Genomic DNA, 27,172 nt, shown 5'->3' with positions numbered 1-27,172 from the left:
CCTGAGGTAATCACGTATGAAGATTTTATGTGAAGCAGTTTACACAAAAAAGAGAAGATTTCAATTAACAGTAGTATTCTGGAAATCTGAAACTCCTTTCTTCAGATTTTATTTTCTAGAATTGTCAATTTTCCAGTAACTTTTAAACAAATAATTTCCCTATGCATTCCCAGTAACTACCTATTCAATATATGTATACTGTAATTGATTTACTTGTTTATTTATTATTATATATTTTTCCTTTTTCTGTATTATGTATTGCATTGAACTGCTGCTAAGTTAACAAATTTCATGACACATGCCAGCAATAAACCTGATTCTAATTCTAACGATGCCCAGTTCATTATATTGCTTCAAATTTAATATTCAATGTAGATGCTATGTTTCATAAATTAAACTGTGCCATAGTATACAAAAGTTAAAGTACTTCAATGACGAAAAGCACAACTTTTTTATACTTTATAACCAAAAATCAGACACTTTAACCAGAATCCTGCAGTAGCAAAATGAAAAAATAATTTCCATTACACTTTGAAACATGCAATAGCTTTGGGATGCCTGCCATTTGTATTTTTATAAGAAAATGCAGAAGCACCTTCCTTTCCTGCTGATCACAGACGTTACAGCAATGAAAGATGTTTATTTACCCACTATTACATTCGAACTGCAATTATGTATAAATATAAATTCAAGTAGGTGAGATAGGATAGAGTTTTTAGATGAGGAAACGCAGTAACTCAATCTTACATAGGTCTTTGGAGTATTGCTGGTGGACAAATATGGAGAGGTCAGAGTGGGAATAGCCACAAACTGTTGGAAGCTTAGGGTTCTCTCTGAGATACTGACAATGAACTTTTAGATGCCTGTCACCCAAATTCTCCAGCCCATTTACACTTGGTTGGCGCTTACTCATAGACTGTTCCAATGAAATGCAACATCTCATCTTCTATCTTGATGCATTAAGCACAGAGTACTTAACACTGAATTCAACAATTTCAAACAATGAGATTTCCATTTGTGTCAGCACTGGCTAGTTGTGATGCATGATCATTAACCTGATATGTGAACTCTATTTTTCAGTGTCCACATTGCACCTTGATCTGCTGAGTATCTTCAAAATTCCAGATTTATTGTATTTATGATTTCTTGCAAGTCCAGTGCTTTAGTTTTACATCCTACAATTTTCAGTGTTTTGTTTTCCCTCTTCTGCTTTCATTTATCTCCTTCAATATGCATCTCCTCCAGAAAGACAAATATTCATCACCCTAACACAGAAAGCAAATTAATACTTGTCTCGATTGGTCTTCTTACTTCCTTCACATTGCAGACATTCAATGTGTTGTCATCTGAACAGGATTGGAAAAGCTGCATGAAGTTGTAAACTCAGCCAGCTCCATCATGGGTATTATTCTCCGCAGCATCAAGGATACCTCCACAAGCTGATGCCTCAAAAAGGTGGCATCCATCATTAAGGACCCTCTTCACCCATGCCTTCTTCTCATTGTTACTATCACAGAGGTAGTACTAGAGTCTCAAAAGACACACTCAACGTTTCAGGAACAGCTTCTTCCCACTGCCATTAGATATCTAAATGGACAAAAAAACCCTTGTACACTACCTCACTATTTTTTGTTCTCTTATTGCATTACTTATTAACTTGTATTTTTGTTATAGTAATTTAGTTATTTATTGTGTATTGCAGTGTACTGCAGTACAACATATTTCACAACACATGCCAGTGATATTAAACCTGATTCTGATCTCTTCAACTTAAAAGGGATTTGCTTTTAACATTATCTCCACACAGATCATTACCCTGAAATGCTAACCCTGTTTCTCTTTCCCAGACACGTAGTAAACTGCTGAATATTCCCAGCACTATTTGCTTTTATTTCAGATTTCCAGTAGAAAAGAGCAAATTTTAGATTTCGAAACATTCATTTTCCAAAAAATTAAATGTTCGAGAACTGTTTGTATTTCATTAAAGAAAGTGCCATATTAAGTAATAGGCCACTTTTCAAATAAAAACTTGATTACTTTGTAGGTATACAGCCCAGTGTATGATTAAACAAAGATAACAAAAAGGATGCTAATGATCAATGACTTAATAAGTTGAATGAACCAAACTTATTAAATGAAACAGTTGTACATCAAATCAAAATGAGTGAAGGACAATCAAACTAAAAACTGAGAGTTTGGCAGATGTGACAGTTTAGCCTTCAAATCATTAATTCTTACACCATGGCAAAAGTGAGCATAGCAACAAGACACAAGATGGTCATATACATCATCAGGGTCTCTCCCAAGCAGAAACTTTGCAACACACAGGAGTTTCAAGACGCGTTGTCCAAGCTCTTCTGAAGAAGCACAGAGGTATTGACAAAGTTGAGCACCAGAAACAGTGGCCAGTCATGGAAACTCTGTGCAGCAACGAGATACATCAAACTGACGTCCCATCTAAATCGGAAGAAGTCCAGCACTGAGTTCATAGAAACCACTTGAACCCTAATACAGCCCTTTACTGTCTGGAGAAGTCTTGTCAGAAGTGGTCTTCATGGAAGAATTGCTGTCAATAAGCCATTCCTCCAAAGTGGAAGCTAAGCCCAGAGACTCCTCTATGCATAAAAAGTAAAGGACTGAGGTGCTAAACAATGGCATAAACTGCTGTGGACTGACAAGACAACATTTGAAGTTTCTGGTTCAAGCAGGAGGCAGTTTGTCCACAGAAAAATAGGAGAGCACTACATGAGGAGAGTCTGCAACCAACAGTGACACGCAGCGGAGGTTTGGGGCTGAGTTGGTGATCTGGTCAGAATTAATGGAATCCTCAATGCTGAGAAGTACAAGCAGATTCTCATCCATCAGGCAATACCATCAGAGAGGTGTCTGATCAGTCCCAACTTCATTCTGTAGCAGGACAATGACCCCAAACACACGACCAAGATCATAAAGAACTATCTTCAGTGGAAAAAAATAAGGAGTTCTGCAACAGATGTTAAGCCCTGATCTCAACATCATTGAGGCTCTCCGCGATTACCTGGAGAGACAGAAGCGAGCGAGACAGCCAAAGTCTGCAGAAGAACTGTGGTAAGTTCTCAAAGATGCTTGGAACCACCTACCAGCTGACTTCCTGATAAAACCACATGACAGTTTACCTAAGAGAATTAAAGCCGTTTAAACACAAAAGGTGGTCATACAAAATATTGATTTGATTTAGCTTTTACTGTTGACTGTTCTTTATAGTAATTTTTTGATTTTCAGAAACTTTTCATTTTAATATTTTTGAAAGCATCTTCGCTTTGCAGAATTTTTTTAACATTCACCCAGTACTGTATAAAAAAAGACCAACTACCATTTAACTAAGTAACAAATGATGTATTTAAATGAAATCATAACAAATTAAAACATCACTAATACTACTACAGTACTATAAAACTGTATTAGCTCCTAGTAGTTAACAGCGGAAGAATTCATCTGCTTTGTTCTTTTGAATGACTTTAAATGAACGAGATCGGCAGACACTGAGTACAGATAACACACTGCCTTCATACAGTGCTTTCAACAATTACATCCTGCAAATCTTCATTGTGTATGTTGTAACATTCAAAATAACTGGTGATACATTCAAATTCTTTGTAGTTCCTAACTTGAAGTCTCTGCGATCTCCAAATCAAAATGCTTGAAATCGCAGTGAGCAAAAGTATTCTGAATTGTCCTGCTGCTTATTTCTTGCTATCAGTGACAAAAATCACAGCTTTTTGAACACAAACACACATAAATGATACTATTTTAAAACTGTTAGCTCTAAGCATGGTGTCATTTCAAGTGCACATTTCTCATACTAGTTACAAGCTGTTCAGCAACAGGCTTTCGTCCCAATTATTAAAATAGTTTCCCAAATAATCAAAGGGAATTCCGGCTATTTTCTTGATACGTTTTTGTTAAGAGTTATTCCAAATAAGCAGCTACCCTGATTAACCGATGCCACAATTAATTGGAATCCACTGTATATAAAAGGGTGGACCAAGCACTCAGTATCTGCAGAACAAAAAGTCCTCTGCAACACACACAAAATGCTGGAGGAACTCAACAGGTCAGGCAGCATCTATGGAAACGAATAAACAGTTGACGTTTCAAGCTGAGACCCTTCTTCAGGACTGAAAAGAAAGGGGGAAGATGCCAGAATAAAAAAAGGTGGAGGAGGGGAAGAAGGCTAGTTAGAATGAAATAGGTGAAGCCTGGTGCTTGAGAAAGGTCATGGGCTGGAGAAGAAGGAATCTGATAGGAGAGGAGAGTGGACCATAGGAGAAAGGGAAGGAGTGGACCCAGGTGGATGTCATAGGCAGGTGAGAAGAGGCAAAAGGTCAGAGAGTGGACTAGAGGAAGTGGGGATGGGGGAAAAGAGGGGAAGAAGGGGAATTTGTTTACCGGAAGGAGAAATCGATATTCATGCCATCAGGTTGGAAGGTACTCAGACAGAATATAAGGTGTTGCTTCCCCACCCTGTAGGAACCCCCTCATCTTGGCAAAAGAGGAAGCCATGAACCAACATGTTGGAATGGTAAAGGGAATCGGAATTGAAATGTTTGGCTACCAGGAAGTCCTGCTTGTGGCAGATGGAGCGAACATGCTCAACAAAGTGGTCCCCCAACTTACAACGGATCTCACCACCATAGAGGATGGCCACATTGGGAGCACTGGACACAACAAGCAACCCCACTAGATCCGCAGGTGAAGTGTTGTTTCAACTGGAAAGACTGCCTGGGGTCCTGAATGGAGATGAGGGAGGTGTAGCACTTAGGCCATTTGCAGGAGTAAGTGCCGGGACCGAGATTAGTGGGAAGGGATGAACAAACAAGGGAATTGCGGAGGGAGTGATCCCTGCAGAAAGTGGAGGAGGGAGCTAAAGATATATCTAGTGGCAGAATCCCCTCCTACATAGTCCATAATCCTCTATTTTTCGTATATCCACCTGCCCATCGCCAATGCCCAATGCCATTAGGCTTTACAATTCTACCGCCAGGACTTAAGAACTTTTTAAAAGCTATTATTAATGCTTTTTGAGACGGTGATTTAGATGCATATCATATTTTTTTACTGAGTTAAGTATTGTATGTAATTAGTTTTGCTACAACAAGTGTATGGGACATTGGAAAAAAAAGTTGAATTTCCCCATGGGGATGAATAATCTATCTATCTATCTATCTATCGATGTATCTTTTAAATGACTCTATTTCATCAGGCTCTACAATCACCCTGGGCAATGCATTCCATCTACCCACCACTGTGTTAAAAAAAATGTCATCTCCCTTTAACTTTCCTCCACTCCTTTAAACAGATCTTCTCTGGTATTGGCCATGGCTACTCTAGGAAAAAGGTGCCGGCTGTCCACTTTACTCAAGCCTCTCAAAATCTTACGCACCTTTGTCAAGTCACCTCTCATCCTCCTGCACTCTAAAGAGAAAAGCCCCAGCTCATGTAACCTCTCCTCATATGACATGTTCTCTAATCTGGGCAGCAACCCGGTAAATCCCCTCTGCTCCTTCTCTAAAGCTTCTGCATCCTTCCTATACAGAGCTGTACACAATAGTCAAAATTATGGTTTAACCAGAGTTTTACAGAACTGCAACATTACATTAGTGTTTTTGAACTCAGTCCTCCAACGAATTAAGTAGCATGTAATTTCTTAACCACCCTATCACACTGCACAGCGACTTTGTTGATTATGTACTTTCATCCAGATATCCCTCTGTTGCTCGACACTGTCAAGAATCCTGCCATTACCCTTGTACTATGCCTTCAAATTTAACCTGCCAAAATGAATCATTTCACTTTTCCCAGTTGAACTCCTTCTGCCACTTTTCATCCCAAATCTGCATCTTGTCTATATCCTCTTGAAACCTACAACATCCTTTACTATATACAACACTTCAACCTTTCTGTAAGATTTACTCAGTTCCACACAAAAAAGTCAACAGGTAATTCAGAAGAACCCTGAGAGCATCTAGTTCTGCAGCCAGCACTGTTCTAAATATTAATGAGCATGAGATTTCACCAGGAGGATATGGATAATGCCCACACCATAGCACAATGGTTTTCAGAACTGCACAGAAAAAGATGAGAAAAGACAGCTAAATGTACTGAAGATTCTATATGCAGGCAAGCAGTCAGACATTACTGAGGTTGCAAAAAAAAAGCTTGATGATGGCATATTTTCTCCCTGGTGCTATGGCTCACTAAGAAGTACCAGTAATTCAAGTCTGAATAGCCAGAGTGCATAGTCCTAAGCAGCAGGACCCCAAAAGACAGCAAGTATTCTTTCAACCCTCATCCTCTTCATGGACCCGTCTTCAACCCTCATCATCTTCATGGACACCCCACTCTGGATCTCTTTATTGCTAACTGCCGACAGGACATCAACCGTCTTGTTTTAAGAGTCCTGACGAAGGGTCTCGGCCCGAAACATCGACTGTGCTTCTTCCTATAGATGCTGCCAGGCCTGCTGCATTCCACCAGCATTTTGTGTGTATTGCAAGTATTCTTTGGATTATTTTATGCCACATGCCCATGAGTAACAAACAGGAGCATAACAAGACTGTGCAAGAAAGTGAGAAAAACATTAGGGTAATACAGCTTGGTTTGACACTGGAATTCACTGAATGGTTCTGTTGTAGACCCATTATTTAACACAAGTTTAAGGCTGTTCAGAAGTGAAGTGCAAGATCAAGACAAATTTGGTAAGCAACCAAATTTTAGAAAATGTTTCCTCCTGACTGATGACGTCAAGGTCATTAGTGATATCAAGATGTCAGATAGAGTGATTACTGCTGCTCTGTGTATCTTTGCTGAGAGTTATTGTGCAGTGAAGACCATGCCTGCTTCTACTGGGTATGAACAAAATCAAAAGATTCAGAGAGCATTTATTGGGTCACTGGCAGTTGAGGAAAACTCTGTTAATATAACAACTTTTCCTGTGGCAGACAACAGGAAGGTACTCTAGTTAGGATAATTGAACTGGTCTTCTTTCTTGGCAACAATTATGATTGCTAGAGATTCCCTGGAATATCCTTGCCTTTACAGATGTGGAATTGAGGCAATGGCATTATGATTGAAGCTCAATAACAGCAATCAGGATTTCAGCACCATATACACCCATTGAGATGGCTAAGGACTTCGCATTGATATGGTGTAGCAGCAAGGCTAAACAGAACAAGTTTCTGTGGAATGGAGTCACATGCAATCATGTCCTGAAAAGAGTTGCAGTTGACTTAGACTTCAAAATGTTTCTCTTAATAGGTATAGACACCCTTTCTACCCTTCATCCCATTCCTCACCCTCAATGGATTACATTGATTTCCCTTTGATTAACCCTCCAATTCACATTATGTTTGCAATTAATTAGCTCCTTGTTCTCCTCATCATTCATCAAATCATTCCATTTTCTGCCTGTTAGAGAAACCACAGGTCTCTTCAAAGGTGCAAATTACAGTTGACTCTAGGAGAGTCCTTAAATCATAGAGGCTCCTGTAAACTCAGATTTAACAGGTTGCTAGAGGGATTAGTTTCTAAAAAAAGACAAGTTTGTTAAGCTTTGGCACTGATCTTGCTGTGGCAACACTTCTGTTGACACTAAAGTCATGGGTCCAAGTTGGAGGAGAGGATAGGGTAAATTTGGCAGTGACTGCTAAACTGACTATCAGTGCCTGTCATGGCACAGGCAGCACACACACATCTTTGTAATGTCTTGTTTTAGCACCCACCATGACTTGGGACTAGGAGATGGTGCTCGCCCTGACCAAACAGGGTATATGTTGTAAAGCAGGGACTACAGACTGCACTGATCCCCAATTCAGAGTCTGGCATCCCAAAGCACCAGAGAGGTCCTACCAATGCAGTCTCCACAAAATCCTACAAATCTTTTCTCATGCTAAATGAACCAAAAATCAGTGTCCGCTCCCAGAACAATACTTCCTTCTTAAACCTAACACAGGACTGCTGAAATAAAAAACTCTGCTCCAAACGCAGGATTAGCAAGGAGAGTTGAGAAAAGGCTTCATGGATGTTCCCAAAGTACTAAACAAAACAAAGACTCTGATAAAGGTGTACAAGATGATGAGAGGCATTGATCGTGTGGATAGTTGGGGGCATTTTCCTAGGGCTGAAATGGCTAACACGAGAGGGCACAGAGGCGATGTCAGGGGTAAGTTTATTTACGCAGAGAATGGTGAGTGCATGGAATGGGCTGCCGGCAACGGTGGTGGAGGCGGATACAACAGGGTCTTTTTGAGACTCCTGGATAGGTACATGGAACTTAGAAAAAGAAGGCTATGTAATTTCTAAGGCAAGTACGTGCTCGGCACAGCATTGTGGGCCGAAGGGCCTGTATTGCGCCGTAGGTTTTCTATGTTTCTAAAAGTAACATCCTCACCGGCAGCAGGATGAGACGAGGTTTCTTTGCTGGGCACAGAAAAAAGCAATAAAAGTGGCAAATGGAACGCAGTACCCCGCTGTCTGTCACATCGACTACCTCCTACTCCACCTGTGGCAGTCTGTAGGTCCCACACGGGCCTCGTTAAGTACAGGATTGCAGCAACAATAACAAACCAGACTCAAGTCTATCGCTTCTTCCCAGTTCTGACAAAGGGTCACCGTCCTGAAAAGTTAACTGTTTCTCTCTCCACGGGCGTGTATTGAGATGCGGAGTATTTCCAGCATTTGTCTCCATTTCAATCCAGAGGATGAAGTGAGGTGGGGTCAGAGAACCGAGTAAAAACTTCACCAAACCAATGGACACAAAAAGAGAAGAAGCACCACGCCCATGATACTCACCCGGTAACGGTAAGTGTAAAAAAAAATGACGAAGTTACACTTATCCCATCCGTAGGTGGCTCCACAAGCACTTAGTTCCGATGTTTTACGGTTGAGACGTCGCCCCCGCCTCCGATCCGGTATTGCACATGCGCAGTGACCGCCGGGGCAGAGGTTGCCACCTCGCCGTTGGGGGGAAGGAGGAAGGTGGGGAGTGTTTCCGGGTCAGAGGTGCCAGCTTTTGTTTTCATGCAGTCCGACTGGAATCGGCCGGGAGGAGAGGAGCGGTTGCTTGCGACACCTCTTGGGTAACGACCTCTCTATTCCACCCAGCGCCGCCGCTGTTTTGTCGGTGGCTTAGTGATAAGTCGCATGGAGAGGAGGCGGTTACCTTTCCCGAGCTGAGAGCTCCGGCTTCTTGAATGCCGGTTGTTGGGGCGCCATTGGGGATCGCGGCCTCTCTGGGGCACGGGACTCAGTTTATTCGCGGCGTTACTATGCGCCGTCTCCGCTTGCGATTGCTGCGTCGGTTGGACAGTGCCCGCTATAGATGGATGGGTTGGTTCTTAGCAACAGCGGCGGTACTAGGGCGCTAGGTGGTACTATGGTCCATCCCTTTGCCTCCATGGATGATGCTTGATCCGCTGGGTTCTTCCAGCAGTTTGCTTCAAGCATCTGCAGTCTCTTATGTAGTAGTACTTGAGTACTAGCAGTGCGATCAACACTTTCTTTCAGAAGCTGTAAATATTAGGAAGTCTGCAGATGCTGGAAATTACAAAGCAACACACACAAAATGCTAGAGGAACTCAGCAGACAGGATCTATGGAAATAAATAAACACTCGACGTTCCAGGCCTGAAGAAGGGTCTCGGCCCGAAGCGTTGACCGTTTGTTCTTTCAAAAAACTGTTCTGCAGAATTGTTCACATTGGAGGTTAGTCAGGAGAAACGCTGAGTTTATTGTTTCCAAAAAAAAGCCGTCTATCATTCGTCTGTTTGAAATATATCTTGGTAGAAACAAGTGAGCAAATTTACATTCAATGCAGAGTGAAGTGGGAACGATGGGAAACGTGGCATTTTATTAACGCAGTACTGTAACTCGATTAGAAGTTACGTTCCGAGCCCCTATTCTATGAGTTGGTATAATGATTGAATCTAAAATTTTAATCTTAAAAAAAGTGTCTGATGTTCCATGAGAAATATTCTTGGTAAATAATGAGTTCACCCATGTTTGCAGAAACTGTTGTTGATTGTTTCATTGACGATGTTACCTTCTCAGTAAATGTTTTATTTTTCAATGCCTAACAGATCTTGCCTACTTTTAACTATATTTCAGTTGTTAATGTCTTGCACTGTAATTAGAATGGTAGCAATCCAGATCGATCTTTTAACATCAAGACTTTGTCCTAATCAAATGCCAGGGTTATTTAAGAGAAGACTTATCTCTAGTAGTGTATAGAAAATGATAAGGTAGGATGTGCAAATCAGTTATGAATAAATTTAAATAGATATTTATTATGCACGTGTTGAGTTCTTGGTGTGGACTTCAGCATGAGCCACAGTGTTCTTATTTCATTAGATTGTTCAAAATAGCCTTGGTTGAATGTTAACTGTATGCAGTTATGTAATCACAAACAAGAGAAAATCTGCAGATGCTGGAATTCCACGCAAAGTGCTGGAGGAACTCCGCAGGTCAGGCAGCATCTATGGAAAAGAGTAAAGCCAATGTTTTTGGCTGAGACCCTTCAGAACCTCAGAAAAAAATAGATGAGTCAGAGTAAGAAGGCGGGTGGGGGAGATGGGAGGGAGAAACGCAAGGTGATAGGTGAAACTGGGGGTGGGGGAACCTGGGAAGGTAATAGGTGACAGAGATACAGGGCTGGAGAAGGGGGAAATCTAATAGGAGAGGACCGAAGGACATGGAAGAAAGAAAAAGGGGAGGAGCACCAGAAGGAGGGGATGGGTAGGTAAGGAAATCAGGTGAAAGAGGGAGATGAGAATAGGGAATGCTGAAGGAGGTGGGGTATTACCAGAAGCTCATGAACATCGATTTCTTGAACATACAGTAATCATTGCCCCCCCCCCCCCCGGTTTCAGCTGTGTTTCTTCCTCCACTCTCCTGTCTTCTTACACTGACTCCCCATCTTTTTTCCCATCCAGTCCTGTTGAAGGAGTACGACCTGAAACATTGTCTGTACTCTTTTCCATTGATGCTGCTTGAGCTGCTGAGTTCCTCCAGCATTTTGTGTGTGTTGCAATTATGAAATCTTTAGTTTGATACTTTTTGCTTGGTACTTTCACAGTTAGATAGATTTTTGAGTGTTTTATTTTGTTTGCCACACTTGTATGGTAATACGTAAACTCCAAGATGCAAGGAGATAGCTTCTCTGTGTGACCTGGTGGTCAATCAAATACAATTTCCATGCCTGCTCTCTCTGCTACCCATAGTATTTCTCTAGGAAAGAAAGTAAGTGAAAGAAATAATTCTGTACATGTCCTCAAAAAAAGTTTAAGCATAGTAAAAGATGTTTAATTTAAGGGGGGATTGTAATTTTTTAATATTTTGTAAGTTGTGTTGCAAGAATGCAATCAGTTTTCTTGTAAATTAGCCAATACTTCTAAACTTGCATTTGGTGTGGGACTCTTTAGCGTGCCAGATATGTTATGTATTTTACATAAAACAACAAACCAAAATTGTACAAAATGAGGTGCCTTCAAGCTAGATTTTACTTTAGTTATTAAAAGTTGTAGAAAAGTGATTTTGAATCTAATGACATTTATAAATTGCTCAGTATTTTTACCTGATGATCTGTATCACCTCAGCAATCATGAAGAGCTTTGAGCGGCTTGTAATGCATCTTATAAAATCCATCTTCTAGCTACATTGAACTCTTTCCATTTCACCTAACACTCAAACTGGTCTACTGATGTTGCCATACGTTCAGTCTTCCACTCCATCCTGTACCACTTAGAAAACAATGCTTCATACACTAGGATACTATACATCGATGTCAGCTTGCCATTTGACATGATCGTCACTCAGAAGCTGGTGGGTAAACTGTCCTCATTGGTACTCAACACCCCTCTCTGTAAATGGATCTTGGACTTCTTGACAGAAAGACCTCAGTCAGTCCGAGTTGGCAGCAACATCTCAAGCTCCATCACGCTGAGGACTGGTGCCCCCAGAGCTGTGTACTCTGGCCACTGCTGAATCATGATTGCATTGTCAGATCCAGCTTAAACCGCGTCATCAAATTTGTTGATGATACAAAGTGGTGTATCATCAGCAACAGTGATGAGTCGGCATACAGAGAGGAGGTAGAGAGGCTTGTCAGATGGTGTGAGATCAACTTGAGTCTCAACATGGAGAAGGCGTATGAGATGATTGTGAACTTCAGGGAGGCACAGGTTAACCATGCTCCATTGCACATCAATGGCTCTGCCGTGAGAGGGTGAAGAGCACAAAGTTCCTTGGTGTACACATAGTGCACGATCTAACTTGGAGCCACAACATCTCATTAGTCAAGAGGGTACAGCAGCGTCTACACTTTCTGTTGAGATGGAGGTTTACAAGGCTCCCCACCCATATTCTAACAACTTTCTCGAGGAATGCCATCGTGAGTGTCCTGTCTGGCTGCATCATTGTGCAGTACGAAAGGGTACTGGACTGCAAGGCCTTACAGAGAATAGTATCAATCCACAAAGGTCACCGGGATCTCCCTCCACCCCCTCATTTACCGGGAGTGTTGTATATAAGGGGCCCGAAGCATTGTTGAGCATCCCAACCACCCATCCCATAATCTCTTTGACCCACTCTAACTCAATGAATACCCTATTACCACCAAGATCTCATCATTAGGACAGCAGGCTGTTTACTATTTGCTGATTACCTGGGTTGCACATTGAATTTGAATTATATTTTATTAAATTATTTGGTCCATTGTTGTTGGTCATCTGTATCACGATCTGGTAGATAATATGGTAGATCAGGAAATTCGCAGATGACAACATTATGGGGGGTGTAGTTGACAGCAAAGAAGACTATCAGAGCTTGCAGTGGGATCTGGACTAGCTGGTTAAAATGGGCTGAAAAATGGTGGGTGGAATTTAATGCAGACAAGTGCAAGGTATTGCAGTTCGGTAGGACCAGCCAGGCTAGGTCTTACACAGTGAACGGTAGGGCACTGAGGAGTGCTGTAAAACATAGGGATCTGAGAATACAGGTCCATGATTCATTGAAAGTAGCATCATTGGTAGATAGGGTTGTAAAGAAAGCCTTTGGCACATTGGCCTTCATAAATCAAAGTATTAAGTACAGGCGCTTGGCCAAGTGGTTAAGGCATTGGTCTAGTGATCTGAAGGTCGCTAGTTCGACCCTCGGCTAAGGCAGTGTGTCGTGTCCTTGAGCAAGGCACTTAACCATACATTGCTCTGCGACGACACCGGTGCCAAGCTGTATTGGCCCTTGCCCTTCCCTTGGACAAAATCAGTGGCGTGGAGAGGCGAGACTTGCAGCATGGGCAACTGCCAGTCTCCCGTACAACCCTGCCCAGGCCTGTGCCCTGGAAACTTTCCAAGGCACAAATCCATGGTCTCTCGAGACTTAACAGATGCCTATTAAGTACAGGAGATGGGATGTTATGTTGAAGTTCTATAACCATTGGTGAGGCTTAATTTGAAGTATTGTGTGTAGTTTTGGTCACCTAATTGCAGGAAAGATGCAAATAAGATTGAAAGAGTGCAGAGAAAATTTACAAGGATGTTGCTGGGACTTGAGGACGCCAGTTATAGAGAAAGGTTGAATGGGTTAGACCTTATTCTTTGGAACATAGAAGACTGAGGGGAGATGTGATAGAGGTATACAAAATTATGAGTGGTATAGATAAGGTAAATGGAAGCAGGCTTTTTTTCACTGAGGTCAGATTGGACTACAACTAGAGGTCATGGGTTAAAGGTGAAAGTTTAAGGGGAGTGTGAGGGGAAACTTCTTCACTCAGAGGGTCGTGAGAATGTCGAACAAGCTACCAGTGCAAGTGGTGCATTTGAGCTTGATTTCAACATTTAAGAGAAGTTTGGATTGGTACATCGTACACGGTACATGGGTGTGGGGGGCTAAGGTCCTAGTGCAGGTCGATGGGAGTAGGCAGTTTAAATGATTTGACATGGGCCAAGGACCTGTCTCTGCTGACTTGTTCTATGAATACAGCCAAATGAAACAGTGATCCTCCAGTGCCAAGGCACAAAAGCACAGTAGTAATCGTCATACTCAGCAAAGCACATATAAGATAGCAGTAAACATACAGTCTCTAAAAAATATAATATTGCCCAAGTCCTGCAGACTGATGGTGTAAGAATGTTTGTTATCTGGAAAAAGCCCTCATGCACACATGCAATCTACTTTGTCGTCCACCAAGCAAATACTGGGGAGCTGCACCGACCGGTGGGGCTTGCGCCCAATCCAACATGGATACCGCACCTCAGCGCTTCTGGCTCCTCCTCTCCTGGCTGGGTGAAAAGGGTGAGCTCACAGCATGAGGCCTAGTCTATGCTCAACCAAAATCACACTTAATGGGCAATTTATTTGGTGATTCTGAACTAAATGTAGAAATAATGTTTCAGTTAGATTTTATTCCTAAATAATTAAGAATCACACCTCCACATTCATGGGAACAGCTGTGGCTTTGTGTATGTTTTGTGTATTTGGCAGATTTCCAAAGGCTTATTAGGTAGGCTTTAAGGAACCTCATGAGGCAGATTTAAAGGAATATTATAAAGACGAAGAAGAGAAGGCTTAGAAGAGGAATTTTAGACTTCTGGCTATGGTGACTGAATTAACAGTTGTTGGTAGGGGTGGGAGGTGGGGGAGACAGATAATCAACAGGCCAAAATTAATGGAGCACATATAAGAGGGTTTACAGTGTTGAAGGTAATTAGATATGAATGTGCAAAACTAAGAATTTAAAACAAACATGGGAATTTTAACATTGATTCGATGCTTGATAAAGAGCCAAATCTATCAGTAAGTGTATGAGCAAAGGCAGAAATGGGCTCAACACATGTTAGGCATGATAGCATGACTCTAAATTAGTGTGTTGAAACAGAACAAAATAGTGTCTTTCATATCCTCAGGGCATTCTAAGACATAGCCTTCAAAACAATTTGTTATGAAAACACTAGTAAATTTTGACAGCCTCTGGAGCACCTGTGGCACTAAACACTTTTCTGTTGGTAGTGCCTGACATTCCGAATGGCCAAATACACCATTATCCCCTTATCTCCACCAATTTATATTTACATTATAATTAACTGGAAAGAATGTGCTGTTGTTCTCTTTCATGTGATAAAATAAGAATCAAAGCAACTTTACTGTGCTCAAGTGAAGAAAGATAGCTGAAGACCACAGTTTAAATACTATGGCAATTGAGAAAAGTTGGTGAAAGAAAAATAACTGCATGGGAGACCATTTTATCTCCCTAAGTCACGTACATCTTTTGTCTGTAGATCAAAAAGAATATAACCTCCATGTTAGATACATCGTTATGAGCATAGAGAAAACGCCTGGAATCACTTGACCCTTGAGTATTTATGAGGTGTGTCAAAAACTAAGCTTACAAAAATGAGTGAAAAGAAAAATGCCAATATTTACAAAATCATATCTACAAGAAAGCACACTAATATCTCTGTACTTGATAAAATTTACCGTTTAATCATTCACAGTCCAGACTGGAGGAAGTATGTGAATGAACCCTTGTGTTTATTAACTGGTAGAACCTCCTTTAGCAACAATAAACTCCACCAAATGTTTCCTGTAGCTGCTGATCAGACTTGCACATCGGCAAGGAGGAATTTTAGACCATTCCTCCATACAAAACTGTTTCAGTTCATCAATATTTCTGGGATACCTTGTATGTACAGCCCTCTTCTGGTCATGCCACAGCTTCTTAGTTGCGTTAAGTTCTGGACTCTGACTTGACGCTATCAGTCTATAAGTCAAAATTGTATCAAGACATTTTACAGGAGAATTTCAGGGTAGCAGTCTGTCACCTAAAGCTTAATACAGATTGGATGATGCAACATGATGATGAACCAAAACTCAAGAGTAAATCAACAACAGAATTTTTTAAAAAGAAGAAAATTAGTATTTTGGAATGGCCAAGTCAGAGTCCAGACTCCAGTTGAGATGCTGTGGCACAACCTGAAGAGGGCTGTTCATCCAAGGTGTCCCAGAAATATTGATGAACTGAAATAGTTTTGTATGGAGGAATGGTCTAAAATTCCTCCTTGCTGTTGTGTATGTCTGATCAGCAGTTACAGGAAACATTTGGTGGAGCTTATTGCTGCTAAAGGAGTTTCTACCAGTTATTAAATACTGGGGTTCACATAATTTTTCTAGCCTGGACTATGAATGATTAAACAATGTGTTCAATAAAGACATTGAAAGTACAATTGTGCATTAGTAGTTCAGGCAGATTGTATTTGTCTACTACTGTGACTTACATGAAGATCAGGCCTATTTTATGAGTAATTAATCTAATTGCACAGTGTTCACAAAATTTTTCTTGAAACTGTACTTATGTGTGACAAAGAAGTGTAAGACAAAGAATGCTTACTGGTAGCACATGAATTCTGAGTCTGAAATGGTGGTGATCCTAAGCTGTCTCAATATATATTCTGAAGTCCAAAAATCCAAACATTTTGGATAAGGGGTACGCAACCTATAGTAGGTACTAAAATGATAAGATGATACAAATAGCCTTAGTCGTCCATAATATCCCTGGAATAAAAGTAATTTTGCTTCAAGCGAAGCTGCAACTTGTGACCCTTTTATCTTAATTGAGCTATACAAAACGATAGTAGTTCAGATATGCTAGCCAGCATTTCATAGCAGTGATAAATGGATTTCGATTATTTCTCTTTTCTTGTGTGGGATTTTACCTATTTAGAAAGCTGTATTTGCTAATGAGATCTTGAATATAATCCAAAAAGTGTCTGCAAAGATCTGGGGTTATGCAAAATTGATCAGTTAATATGAGGAAGGTATTTTCAGGATCTGGGCAATGCTGGCAAGGCCATCATTTAGTGTCCATTCCTAATTGCACTTATGAGGTGATGGTAAGTTACCTTAAACATTTAGTGAAGGTTGTTCTGCAAAGAGATCCAGGATTCAGTTCCAGCAGATTTCAGAGACTGGCAATGTATTTTGAAGTCAGGAAGGGGCGTAAATTGGTTTATTGTTGTCACGTTAACTGAGATCTGAGATGTAGTGCAATAATTTAGTTTGGCATGCCATCTGTACGGATCATTTCAGGACATAAATGCATCAATGTAGTTCGAAGGGAAAGGCAATGACAATACAGAATAGTGTTACAGTTACAGAGAAAGTACAGTGCAGGTAGAAAATAAAGTACGAGAGGTAGACTGTGAGGTCAAGAATTCATCTTTATCATACAAGAGGTTCATTAAAGAGTTTGATAACAATGGGGCAGAAGCTATGCTTGAGTTTGGTGGTGTGTATTTTCAAGCACTTATCTCCTGTCTGATGGATGGGGGAAGTGGAGAGAATGTCGGAGATGTGTAGGATCTTTAATTATGTTGACTGTTTTCCTGAGGCATCTGGAAGTGTTGAGCGAATCCATGGAGGAGAGGCTTGTTTGCGTGATTATCTGAGCTATGTCCACAACTCTGCTACTTCTTGGGCATAGTTATTGCCATACCAAACGGTGACACATCCAGATGAGATGTTTTCTATGGTGCATTTATAAAAATTGGTAACAGTCAACAGGGACATGCTGAATTTCTTGAGTCTTCCTCAGAAGCAGTGGTACTGGTGTCCTTTCTTGGCTATCGACCATGCCTCCTCCACACCATTGAAATATATAGAAGTGTATACTCTGCACTGTTTCCTCAAGTCAGTGATGAACTCTTTTGTTGACATTCTGGGAAAGGTTATTGTCTTGACACCATGCCACTATATTCTGTAACTCCTACCTGTACACTGTCTAGTCCTTGTATGAGATCTAGCCCTCTGCGTTCATGTCATCTGTGAGCTTGTAGATGGAGTTAGAACGGAATCCAGCCGCACAGTGATGAGTGTATAAGGAGTAAAGGGGCTGGAGACGTGGGTTTGCAGGGCACCAGTGTAAGGACTAGTCAGGATAAAGGTGTTGCTGCCTAACCTTGCTGATTGTAGTCTGTTGGTTAGGAAGTCAACTTTGAAGGGAACCTACAGCTGGTAATATTCCAACAACACATACAAATTGGTAGAGGATTTCAGTAGTTCAGACAGCATCTATGGAGAGGAATGAACAGGATACGTTTTTGGCCGAGTCCCCTCATCGGGACTCCTAATGAAGCGTGTCACCTGTTTATTTCCCTCCTTAGATGCCACCTGACTTACTGAGTTCCAACAGAACTTTGTGTTGCAAGTTGTTTGATTCTCTCTTGTGGTATCCTTATAACCCCACAATTCTATGGTGTGAATGCCACTTGTCAGCCCTTGTATGAATGTTTTTGAGGTCATATTTCATGCTGAGGATTTATGAATAGCACTAAACAACAACCAACATCTGATCCTTTTTCTTTCCTTGCCCCAAGATGCAAGTTATTTGTTGCCATAACTCTGCAGTAGTTTTTTCTTAAAGGAAAATTGGAACTTGTGAATTGCTTTTGGTAGAGTAGATAACAGCCTCCACACACAAATGAAATTGTATTGTGATGTATCACTGAAGCGGGCCATTTGGCTCATCATGGCTTTGCTAGTTTAACCAATCAATTGCAGAAATGATATGGTAGCATAGTGGCTAGCGCATCACTTGACAGCAGCAGCTGTAAGATAGGGTTCAATTCTTGACTCTGCCTGTAAGCAGGTTTGTTCGTTCTCCTCATGACTGTGGGATTCCTCCTGATGCTTCCATTTGCCCTCACATTCCAAGGTTAGGGTTAGTGAGTTGTGAGCATACTATGTTGGTGCTGGAACCATAACCATCGCTGATTTGATCTTCCACAAACAACACATTTCACCATATGCTTTGATGTATGTGACTATTAATATGTATCCTTCAAACCTACTGGTATATGGTTCTTCCAATAGCTATGTACATTTTCTTTTCAATTTGATTTTGGCAGTTATTGTTTAATTTACTTGTGATAATACCTCTGGTGACAACATCTAGTTGGGGATTGCACATATTTCCTTGTGTTGCTTTTAGTTCTTTTACTCTCACATTTAACTACATGTATTCAAGTTACGATATATTTTAGTGGGGAAGTTTCTCATGATTCACAATCAAAGTAGTTGGTTATTTTCAAAAGGCAGTTATTTATGTAATTTTAAGTATCAATAATTAATGGCTGTCTGGGTAAAGTGGCTTTATGGGTTTGGGGAGAGTAATGAAAAATCATTCTGTTTTGATCGATCCTGAGAGATGTTGGAAAGATTTAGTAAAATGTTTTCTCCCCATTGGCATTGTAATTATAGTTAAAGTAAGCTCTTAGTCAGACTCAGTTTTGAAGAAATTAAAATGACTAACAGTTCAACTCTCTTTAGGATTATCTTGCATGATGCATGTGTTTACAATAATACTTCTTAATATTTTTCTCTTAGGTGCTAACTGTGGTCTTAACTGCCATATGTGCTCCTTCAGAATTTTACTGTCTGGATTTTTTTTTCATGGTGGTGTCATCAATGATGTCCTCTCACAAAAAGCTGACAGAAGGTGCGTTTCTTTGGGGCAGGAATTATTTTTGTGCTTGTGTGTCTGAGTACTTTTGTATTGTTCTCTTCGTAGTCCAAGTAAAACTAGTTAAGCAACAGTTGGACCAAATAATGCTAAATCCAGCTCTGGCAGAGTGCACATGCTAATGTTTATTTGAGCAGGTTTGGTTTGTGGGAAAGGGTGGTAATGGTTAGAGGTGTTTATGGAACTGATCAGGGAAGTGTGGCAAGATGTACTCAGACCACAGTAGTAAGTGGCTTTTGGGCAGTGAAGTTCTGAGTCCTTTGTCCTACCCCACTTCCCAGAATAGCCTAGCAGCTTTAACAGGAACAAAACTGGGAGTGGGTAGCAGTGCTTCGTATCTAAACCTGACCATCTTATTAGTTCCTCCTACAGCACTAAATTGGGCTATTCAACCCACCAAATCCAGGCTGATCTTTTGACCATCTACACTGATCTATTTTGCCTTCAGTAGTATCCGTGTTTGGCTAAATGCCTTAAATGTAATTATATCAGAATACACCACCTCCAAGGCAACACATTCAAGATATCAATTAACTCTAGATGGGGGAAGGGCAGAAGAAGGGAGAAACATTTGCCACTTACGTTAGCAACCAGGGTTATGGGATTGTGTTTAGGTTTATGAATTATTGGGACTATTTTTAGGGAGGGTGGGACTAGTACAAACAACTTGGGTTTCTCATTAATCTTGTTGGGAGGTTAGCTAGTATTGTTGCAGAAGATCAAATTGAATCGGTAGAAGAAAGGGAGCAGTGTAATTTTCCAGATGGAAAGGTACTGTTACCTGGAGGAGAAAAAAAGTACTATCACCGAGAGGGGAAATTATAATTATAAGAAATTATGAGAAATGAAAAGTGAGTGAGCAAGTATACATCAAAGGAATTCAAAGCTAAATTGCATCAATTTTAATGAAAGGAGGATTACTAGTAGATGAAAAAGCTTTCATCAGCTTGGGGAGGGTCTATGGTATTGCTGACACTCAAGCCTATTTCATTAGCATAAGGCAAGACCTGACAAAAGTAGGTTCAGAGCATCTACTCTTAGATCATGGATTCAAACAGCACAGAAAAAGGTCCTTTGGCCTAACCAATCCATGCAACCAACACGCCCATCTAAGCTAGTCCGATTTGCTTGTGTTTGGCCTTTTCAGTTACAAGGAGAGACTGGTGAAATCATTCTTTGGATATTGTTGAGGGAGATGGCTCATTGGAGAAGGCAGCAGTTGCTAAGGTCATGGTACTGTGGGTGACTCTGCTGCACATGAGGGCAGGAGAACTATCAAGGTAGGAGGAATAGAAGGGAGCTTTTATGGCTGCAAATAGGACTCCTGTTAGGTATGTGGCAAGGGTAAGGAACATCTCAGAGCAGCTGGAAGGCATTCTAGAGGGGGAGAGTGAACAGCCAGCTGTCATGCACACAGGTACCAACAATATAGAAAAAAGTGGAAGGAGGCCCTACAAGCTGAATTTAGGAAGCTAGGAGATAAATTAAGAAAGACCAGTTCTCAGGATTGCTACCTTTGACATGTGTTAGTCAAAGTAGGAATAGCAGCATAATTAGGTTGACTATGTGGCTTGAGCCATGGTGCAGGAGGGAGGGGTTCAGATTCCTGGGGAACTGGAATTGGTTCTGGATAAGGTGGAATCAGTACAAACTGAACAGTTTACACCGATTGACAGGAACAAGATCAGTGTCCTGGGGAGGGATTGTTTGCTAGTACTGTTGGGGAGGGAATACGGCACAGGGATGTGAATCCATGCAGAAAGACAGAGAAGTAATGCAGAGACCAAGCTAAAGTTAGAAAATAGAAAAGTCAGAGCCAAGTACAGAAAAATCCAAAGGCTACTGGATTCTCAAAAGTCAGTGAGTTTAAGGACACTATCTGAATGCTCGTGTTTGAAACAAGATCAGTGAACTTGTGGCACAAATTAGTACAAAGGGGTATGATTTGGTGGCTATTACAGAAACATGGTTACAGGGTGGAAATGATTGGGAATGAATTATCCCATTGTATCAGGTAACACGGAAAGATGGTTGGGAAGATAAAGGAGGTAGAGTAGCACTCTTAATTAAGGATAAGAATAGGGCAATAAGATCTAAGGAGCATAAAGTTGAGTTCATCTGAGTGAAGATTAAGCATAGTAACAAGAAAAAAATCTCTGGTAGGACTTGTCTTTAGGCCTCTGAGTAATACCAAGTTATTGGAAGAAATGGCAAAAGTTATAGTAGACACATTCGTGATAACTTAAAATTCTCTGGGTGGGTCTTGAAGGATTGGGTAACAGCAAATGTCACACCACTGATTAGAAAGGGAAATTGACAAAAAGAAGGTTACTATAGGCCAGTCAGCTTACCATCTGTAGTTTTGGGAGGGGTGGGGGGAAGAATGTAAAAGGAGGAAATAGTAAGATGCCTGGATAGAAGTGGTTCCATCAGGCAGGCAACATGGATTCTTCAAGGGCAGGTCCTGTTTGACAAACTTTCTAGAGCTCTTTGAGAATATGATGAGTGCCGTGAATAGTGAGAGTTGTGGCTAGAAGTGGATGTTGTACACTCAGATTTCCAGAAGCTGTTCAATAAGGTACAACATAAAAGACTTATTCATAACGATGCATGGAGTGTGTGTGTGTGTGGGGGGGGGTGTATTGTATTAATGTGGATAAAGGTTTATTTAGCCAATAGAAAACAGAGTGTTAGGATAAAAGGATGTTTCTCTGATGAGCAGTCAGAGGTGAGCAGAGTGCAACAGCGGTCGGTACTGTGCCCACAACTGTTCATGATATCCATTAACAATTTGGAAGAGGAGACTGAGTCTAGCATATCTAAGTTTACTGATCACACTGTTTAACGGAAAAGCAAATTGCAAATGATGGAACATTTTAGTGTATATTATGATGCTTCAATGTAGAAATGACAAATTTCTAATTTCTTAAAATTGTACAGATGACCTTCATCTGGTCAGGGAAAGTGAGGAGGTGATAGATAGGAGCTATAGGCAAGTAGTCACACTGAGGCCTTGGGAGACAGATAAGTGGGTAGCAGTCAGGAGATGGAAGGACTAGAGTCAGATACTAGAGAGTACCCCTGTGGCTGTCCCACTTAATAATAAGTACTCCTGTTTGAGTACTGATGGGGAGACGACACACCTGGGGGAAGCAACAGTGGCTGCGCCTCTGGCAGAGTCTGGCCATGTGGCTCAGAAGAGTAGAGAAAGGAAGAGGATGGCAGCAGTGATAGGGGACTGTATAGGTAGGGGGTTAGACAGGGGAATCTGTGGACGCAGGAAAGAAAAACGATGGTAGCTTGCCTCCCAGGTGCCAGGGTTCGGGATATTTCTGATTGCGTCCACGATATCCTGAAGTGGGAAGGAGAGCAACCAGAGGTCATGGTACATATTGGTACCAACAACATAGGTGGGAAAAGGGATGAAAACAGATTATAGAGAGTTTGGAAAGAAACTAAGAAACAGGACCCCAAGGATAGTAATCTCGGGATTACTGCCTGTGCCACATGACAGTGTGTATAAGAATAGAGTGAGCTGGAGGATAAATGTGTGGCTGAGAGATGGAGCAGGGGGCAGGGATTATTGGGACCTCTTGGGGCAGGCGTGACCTGTACAGTAAGGATCCCAGAGGGACTAATATCCTCTCAGGGAGGTTTGCTACGGCTGTTAGGGAGAGTTTAAACTAGAATTGCTGGGGGGTGAGAACCGAACTGAAGAAATGGAGAAAGGAGCAGTTGGCTCACAAATAGAGAAAGCTTGTAGGCAGTGTGAGAGGGAGGATAGACAGATGATAGAGAAGGGATGTGCTCAGACTGATGATTTGAGTGTCTTATTTTAATGCAAGAAGTATCATGAACAAAGCGGATGAGCTTAGAGCATAGGTCAGTACTTAGAGCTATGATGATGTGGCCATTACAGAGACTTGGATGGCTCAGGGGCAGGAATAGCTAGTTAGAGTGTTAAACTTTAGATGTTTCAGAAAGGACAGGGAGAGGGGCATAAGAGGTGGGGGCATAGCACTGCTGATCAGAGATAGTGTCACACCTGCAGAAAAGGAGGAAGTCATGGAGGGATTGTCTACTGAGTTTTTGTGGGTGGAATTTAGAAACAGGAAGGGGTCAGTAACTCTACTGGGTGTTTTTTACAGACCACCCAATAGTAACAGGGGCATCTAGGAGCAGATAGACAGATTCTGGAATGGTGCAATAATAACGGTGTTGTCGTGGTGGGAGATTTTAATTTCCCCATATTGATTGGCATCTCTCTAGGACAAGGGGTTTCGATGGGGTGGAGTTTGTTAGGTGTGTTCAGGAAGGTTTCTTGACACAATATGTAGATAAGCCTACAAGAGGAGAGGCTGTACTTTATCTGGTATTGGGAAATGAACCTGGTCAGGTGTCAGGTCTGTCAGTAGGAGAGCATTTTTGAGATAGTGATTACAATTCTATCTCCTTTACCATAGCATTGGAGAGGGATGGGAGCAGACAAGTTACAAAAGCGTTTAATTGGAGTAAGGTGAAATATGAAGGTATCTGGCAGAAACTTGGAAGTATAAATTGGGAGCAGATGTTCTCAGGGAAACGTATGGCAGAAATGTGGCAAATGTTCAGAGGATATTTGCGTGGCTTGCTGCGTAGGTACGTTCCAAAGAAACGGAAAGGATGGCAGGGTACAGGAACCATGGTGTACAAAGGTTGTTAAAAATCTAGTCAAGAGGAAAAGAAAAGCTTACGAAAGGTTCAGAAAACTAGATTAATGATAGAGATCTAGAAAATTATAAGGCTAGCAGGAACAAGTTTAAGAATGAAATTAGGAGAGCCAGAATGGGCCATGAGAAGGCCTTGGCAAGCAGGATTATGGAAAGGCCCAAGGCATTCTACAAGTATGCAAAGAACAAGTGGATAAGACATGAGAGAATAGGACCAATCAAGTGTGACAGTGGAAAAGTGTGTGTATGGAACCGGAGGAGATAGCAGAGGTCTTAATGAATACTTTGCTTCAGTATTCACTATGGAAAAGGATATTGGGGATTATAGGGATGACTTGCAGCGGACTGAAAAGCTTGAGCATAAAGACATTAAGAAAGAGGATCTTCTGGAGTTTTTGGAAAGCATCAAGTTCAATAAGTCAATGGGACCGGATGAGATATACCCCAGACTACTGTGGGAGGTGACGGAGGAGATTGCTGAGCCTCTGGCAATGATCTTTGCATCATCAATAGGGATGGGAGAGGTTCCGGAGGATTGGAGGGTTGCAGATGTTGTTCCCTTATTCAAGAGAGGGAGTAGAGACAGCCCTAGAAATTATAGACCAATGAGTCTTACTTCAGTGGTTGGTAAGTTAATGTTGAAAATCCTGAGAAGCAGGACAATGAACATTTGGAGAGGCATAATATGATTCGGAATAGTCAGGATGGCTCTGTGAAAGGCAGGTCATGCTTTCCGAGCCTGATTGAATTTTTTGAGGATGTGACTAAACACATTGATGAAGGTAGAGCAGTAGGTGTAGTGTATATGGATTTCAGCAAGGCACTTGACAAGGTAGCCCATGCGAAGCTTATTGAGAAAGTAAGGACACATGAGATCCAAGGGGACCTTGCTTTGTGGATCCAGAATTGGCTTGCCACAGAAGTCAAAGAGTGGTTGTAGACGGGTCATATTCTGCATGGAAGACGGTGATCAGTGGGGTGCCTCAGGGATCTGTTCTGGGTCACCTTCTCTAAGTGATTTTTATAAATGATCTGGGTGAGGAAGTGGAGGGATGAGTTAGTAAATTTGTTGATGACACAAAGGTTGGGGGTGTTGTGGATAGTGTGGAGGGCTGTCAGAAGTTACAATGGGATGTCGATAGGATGCAAAACTGGGCTGAGAAGTGGCAGATGGAGTTCAACCCAGGTGAGTGTGAGGTGTTTTATTTTGGTAGGTCAAATATGATGGCAGAAAATAGTATTAATGGTAAGACTCTTGGCAGTGTGGAGGATCAGAAGGATCTTGGGGTCTGAGTCCATAGGACACTGAAAGCTGCTGTGCAGGTTGACTGTGTAGTTAGGAAGGTGTACAGTGTATTGGCCTTCATTAACCGTGGGATTGAGTTCAAGAGCCGAGAGGTAATGTTATAGCTATTTAGGATCCTGGTCAGACCCCACTTGGAGTACTGTGCTCAGTTCGCGTCACCTCACTATAGGAAGGACGTGGAAACTATAGAAAGGGTGCAGGGGAGATTTACAAGAATGTTGCCTGGATTGGGAAGCATGCCTTATGAGAACAGGTTGAGTGAACTTGGCCTTTTCTCCTTGGAGCGCTGGATGACGAGAGCTGGCCGGATAGAGGTCTATAAGATGATGAGAAGCATTGATTGTGTGGATAGTCAGAGGCTTTTCCCCAGGGCTGAAATGGCTAACACGAGAGGGCACAGTTTTAAAGTGCTTGGAAGTAGATACAGTGGAGATGTCAGGAGTAAGTTTTTTACGCTGAATGTGGTGAGTGTGTGGAATGGGCTGCTGGCGACGTGGTGGAAACAAATATAATAGGGTCCTTCAAGAGACTCTTGGATAAGTACATGGAACTTAGAAAAATAGAGGGATATGGGTAACCCTAGGTTATTTCTAAAATAAGTACATGCTCAGCACTGCATTCTGGGCCGAAAGGTCTGTGTTGTGCTGTAGGTTTTCTATGTTTTTATGCAGACAGTCTGCAGAGAGATACAGGTAGGCTATAAGGGTGAGCAGGAGTCTGACAAATGGAGTACAATGCTGGTAAGTGCGAGGTCATCCACTTTAGAAGGAAATGTAGAATATCGCATTACTATTTAAAAGGTGAAATTTTGGAGCATTCTGTTTGGAGAGACTTGTGAGTACTCGTGCATGAATTGTAAAATATTGGTTTGCAGATGCAACAGGTTATCAACAAGGAAATGGAATATTGACCTTCACTGCTGGAGCAGGGAGGTTATGCTGCAACTGTACCAGGGTACTGATGAGACCGCAGTTGGAGTACTGTGTGCAGTTCTGGTCTCCTTACTTGAAGAATGTCGTACTGGCCTTGGTAGCAGTGCAGAAGAGATTAACAAGGTTGTTTACAAAGAATTTGAGTCATCTGTGATTATACTCATGGTATTCAGAGTAATAGATCTTATAGAAACATAAAATTATGAAAGGGATGGATAAGATAGAGGCAGGAAAGTTGCAACCACTGGTGAAACTAGAACTAGCAGACATTGCCTTAAGATTCAGGAGTAGCGAAGGGGAAACAGCAGGTAGGTGGAGCTGAACCCATGGCCAAATGATCCACGATCTTAGTGAACGGCAGAGCACACTCAACAGACTAGAAGGCCTATTCCTGCTCCTCTTTCTTATGTTCTTGTTGAAAACAAGGAGGTTGAGGGTTCATGACTGACATATATGAGATATAGATAGAGTATACTGCAGGATACTTTTCCTCCTATCAGAGTAAGTAACTTAAGTCAGTGTTCTGTAGTTTTAAGAGAAAGAGATTCAGAGGGGATATCAGGGAAACGTTGACCCAGAGAACAGCAATTACCCTAGAGTGTAGGAAAATGCATTGCCCAATAAAGTAGTTGAATCTAGGTTGCTAACAGCATTTAAGTGTCTATATGATCACTTGAATT

At 41.5% G+C, this 27,172-nt stretch overlaps 2 protein-coding genes across 6 annotated transcripts in view; one reads left to right on the top strand and one right to left on the bottom strand.

The window, feature by feature from the left end:
- Positions 1–9,016, bottom strand: part of krit1 (KRIT1 ankyrin repeat containing) — a 48,048-nt gene extending 39,032 nt beyond the window's left edge. The window contains exon 1 of one of the 2 annotated variants that reach the window (XM_073054480.1): positions 8,830–9,016. The gene's annotated coding sequence lies outside the window, so the exon portion shown is untranslated. Of the gene's footprint in view, positions 1–8,428; positions 8,721–8,829 lie in introns of those variants that run through there. The other variant, XM_073054481.1, reaches the window with a different exon arrangement.
- ankib1a (ankyrin repeat and IBR domain containing 1a) overlaps positions 8,993–27,172 on the top strand; it is a 92,331-nt gene continuing 74,151 nt past the window's right edge. For 3 of the 4 annotated variants that reach the window (XM_073054478.1, XM_073054479.1, XM_073054476.1), the window contains exons 1-2: positions 8,993–9,116; positions 19,410–19,521. The gene's annotated coding sequence lies outside the window, so the exon portion shown is untranslated. The remainder of the gene's footprint in view (positions 9,117–19,409; positions 19,522–27,172) is intronic. The other variant, XM_073054477.1, reaches the window with a different exon arrangement.

Source organism: Hemitrygon akajei, chromosome 8 (assembly GCF_048418815.1).
Source record: "Hemitrygon akajei chromosome 8, sHemAka1.3, whole genome shotgun sequence".
NCBI classification, from domain to species: domain Eukaryota; kingdom Metazoa; phylum Chordata; class Chondrichthyes; order Myliobatiformes; family Dasyatidae; genus Hemitrygon; species Hemitrygon akajei.
This window is presented reverse-complemented; position numbering and strand designations above follow the sequence as displayed.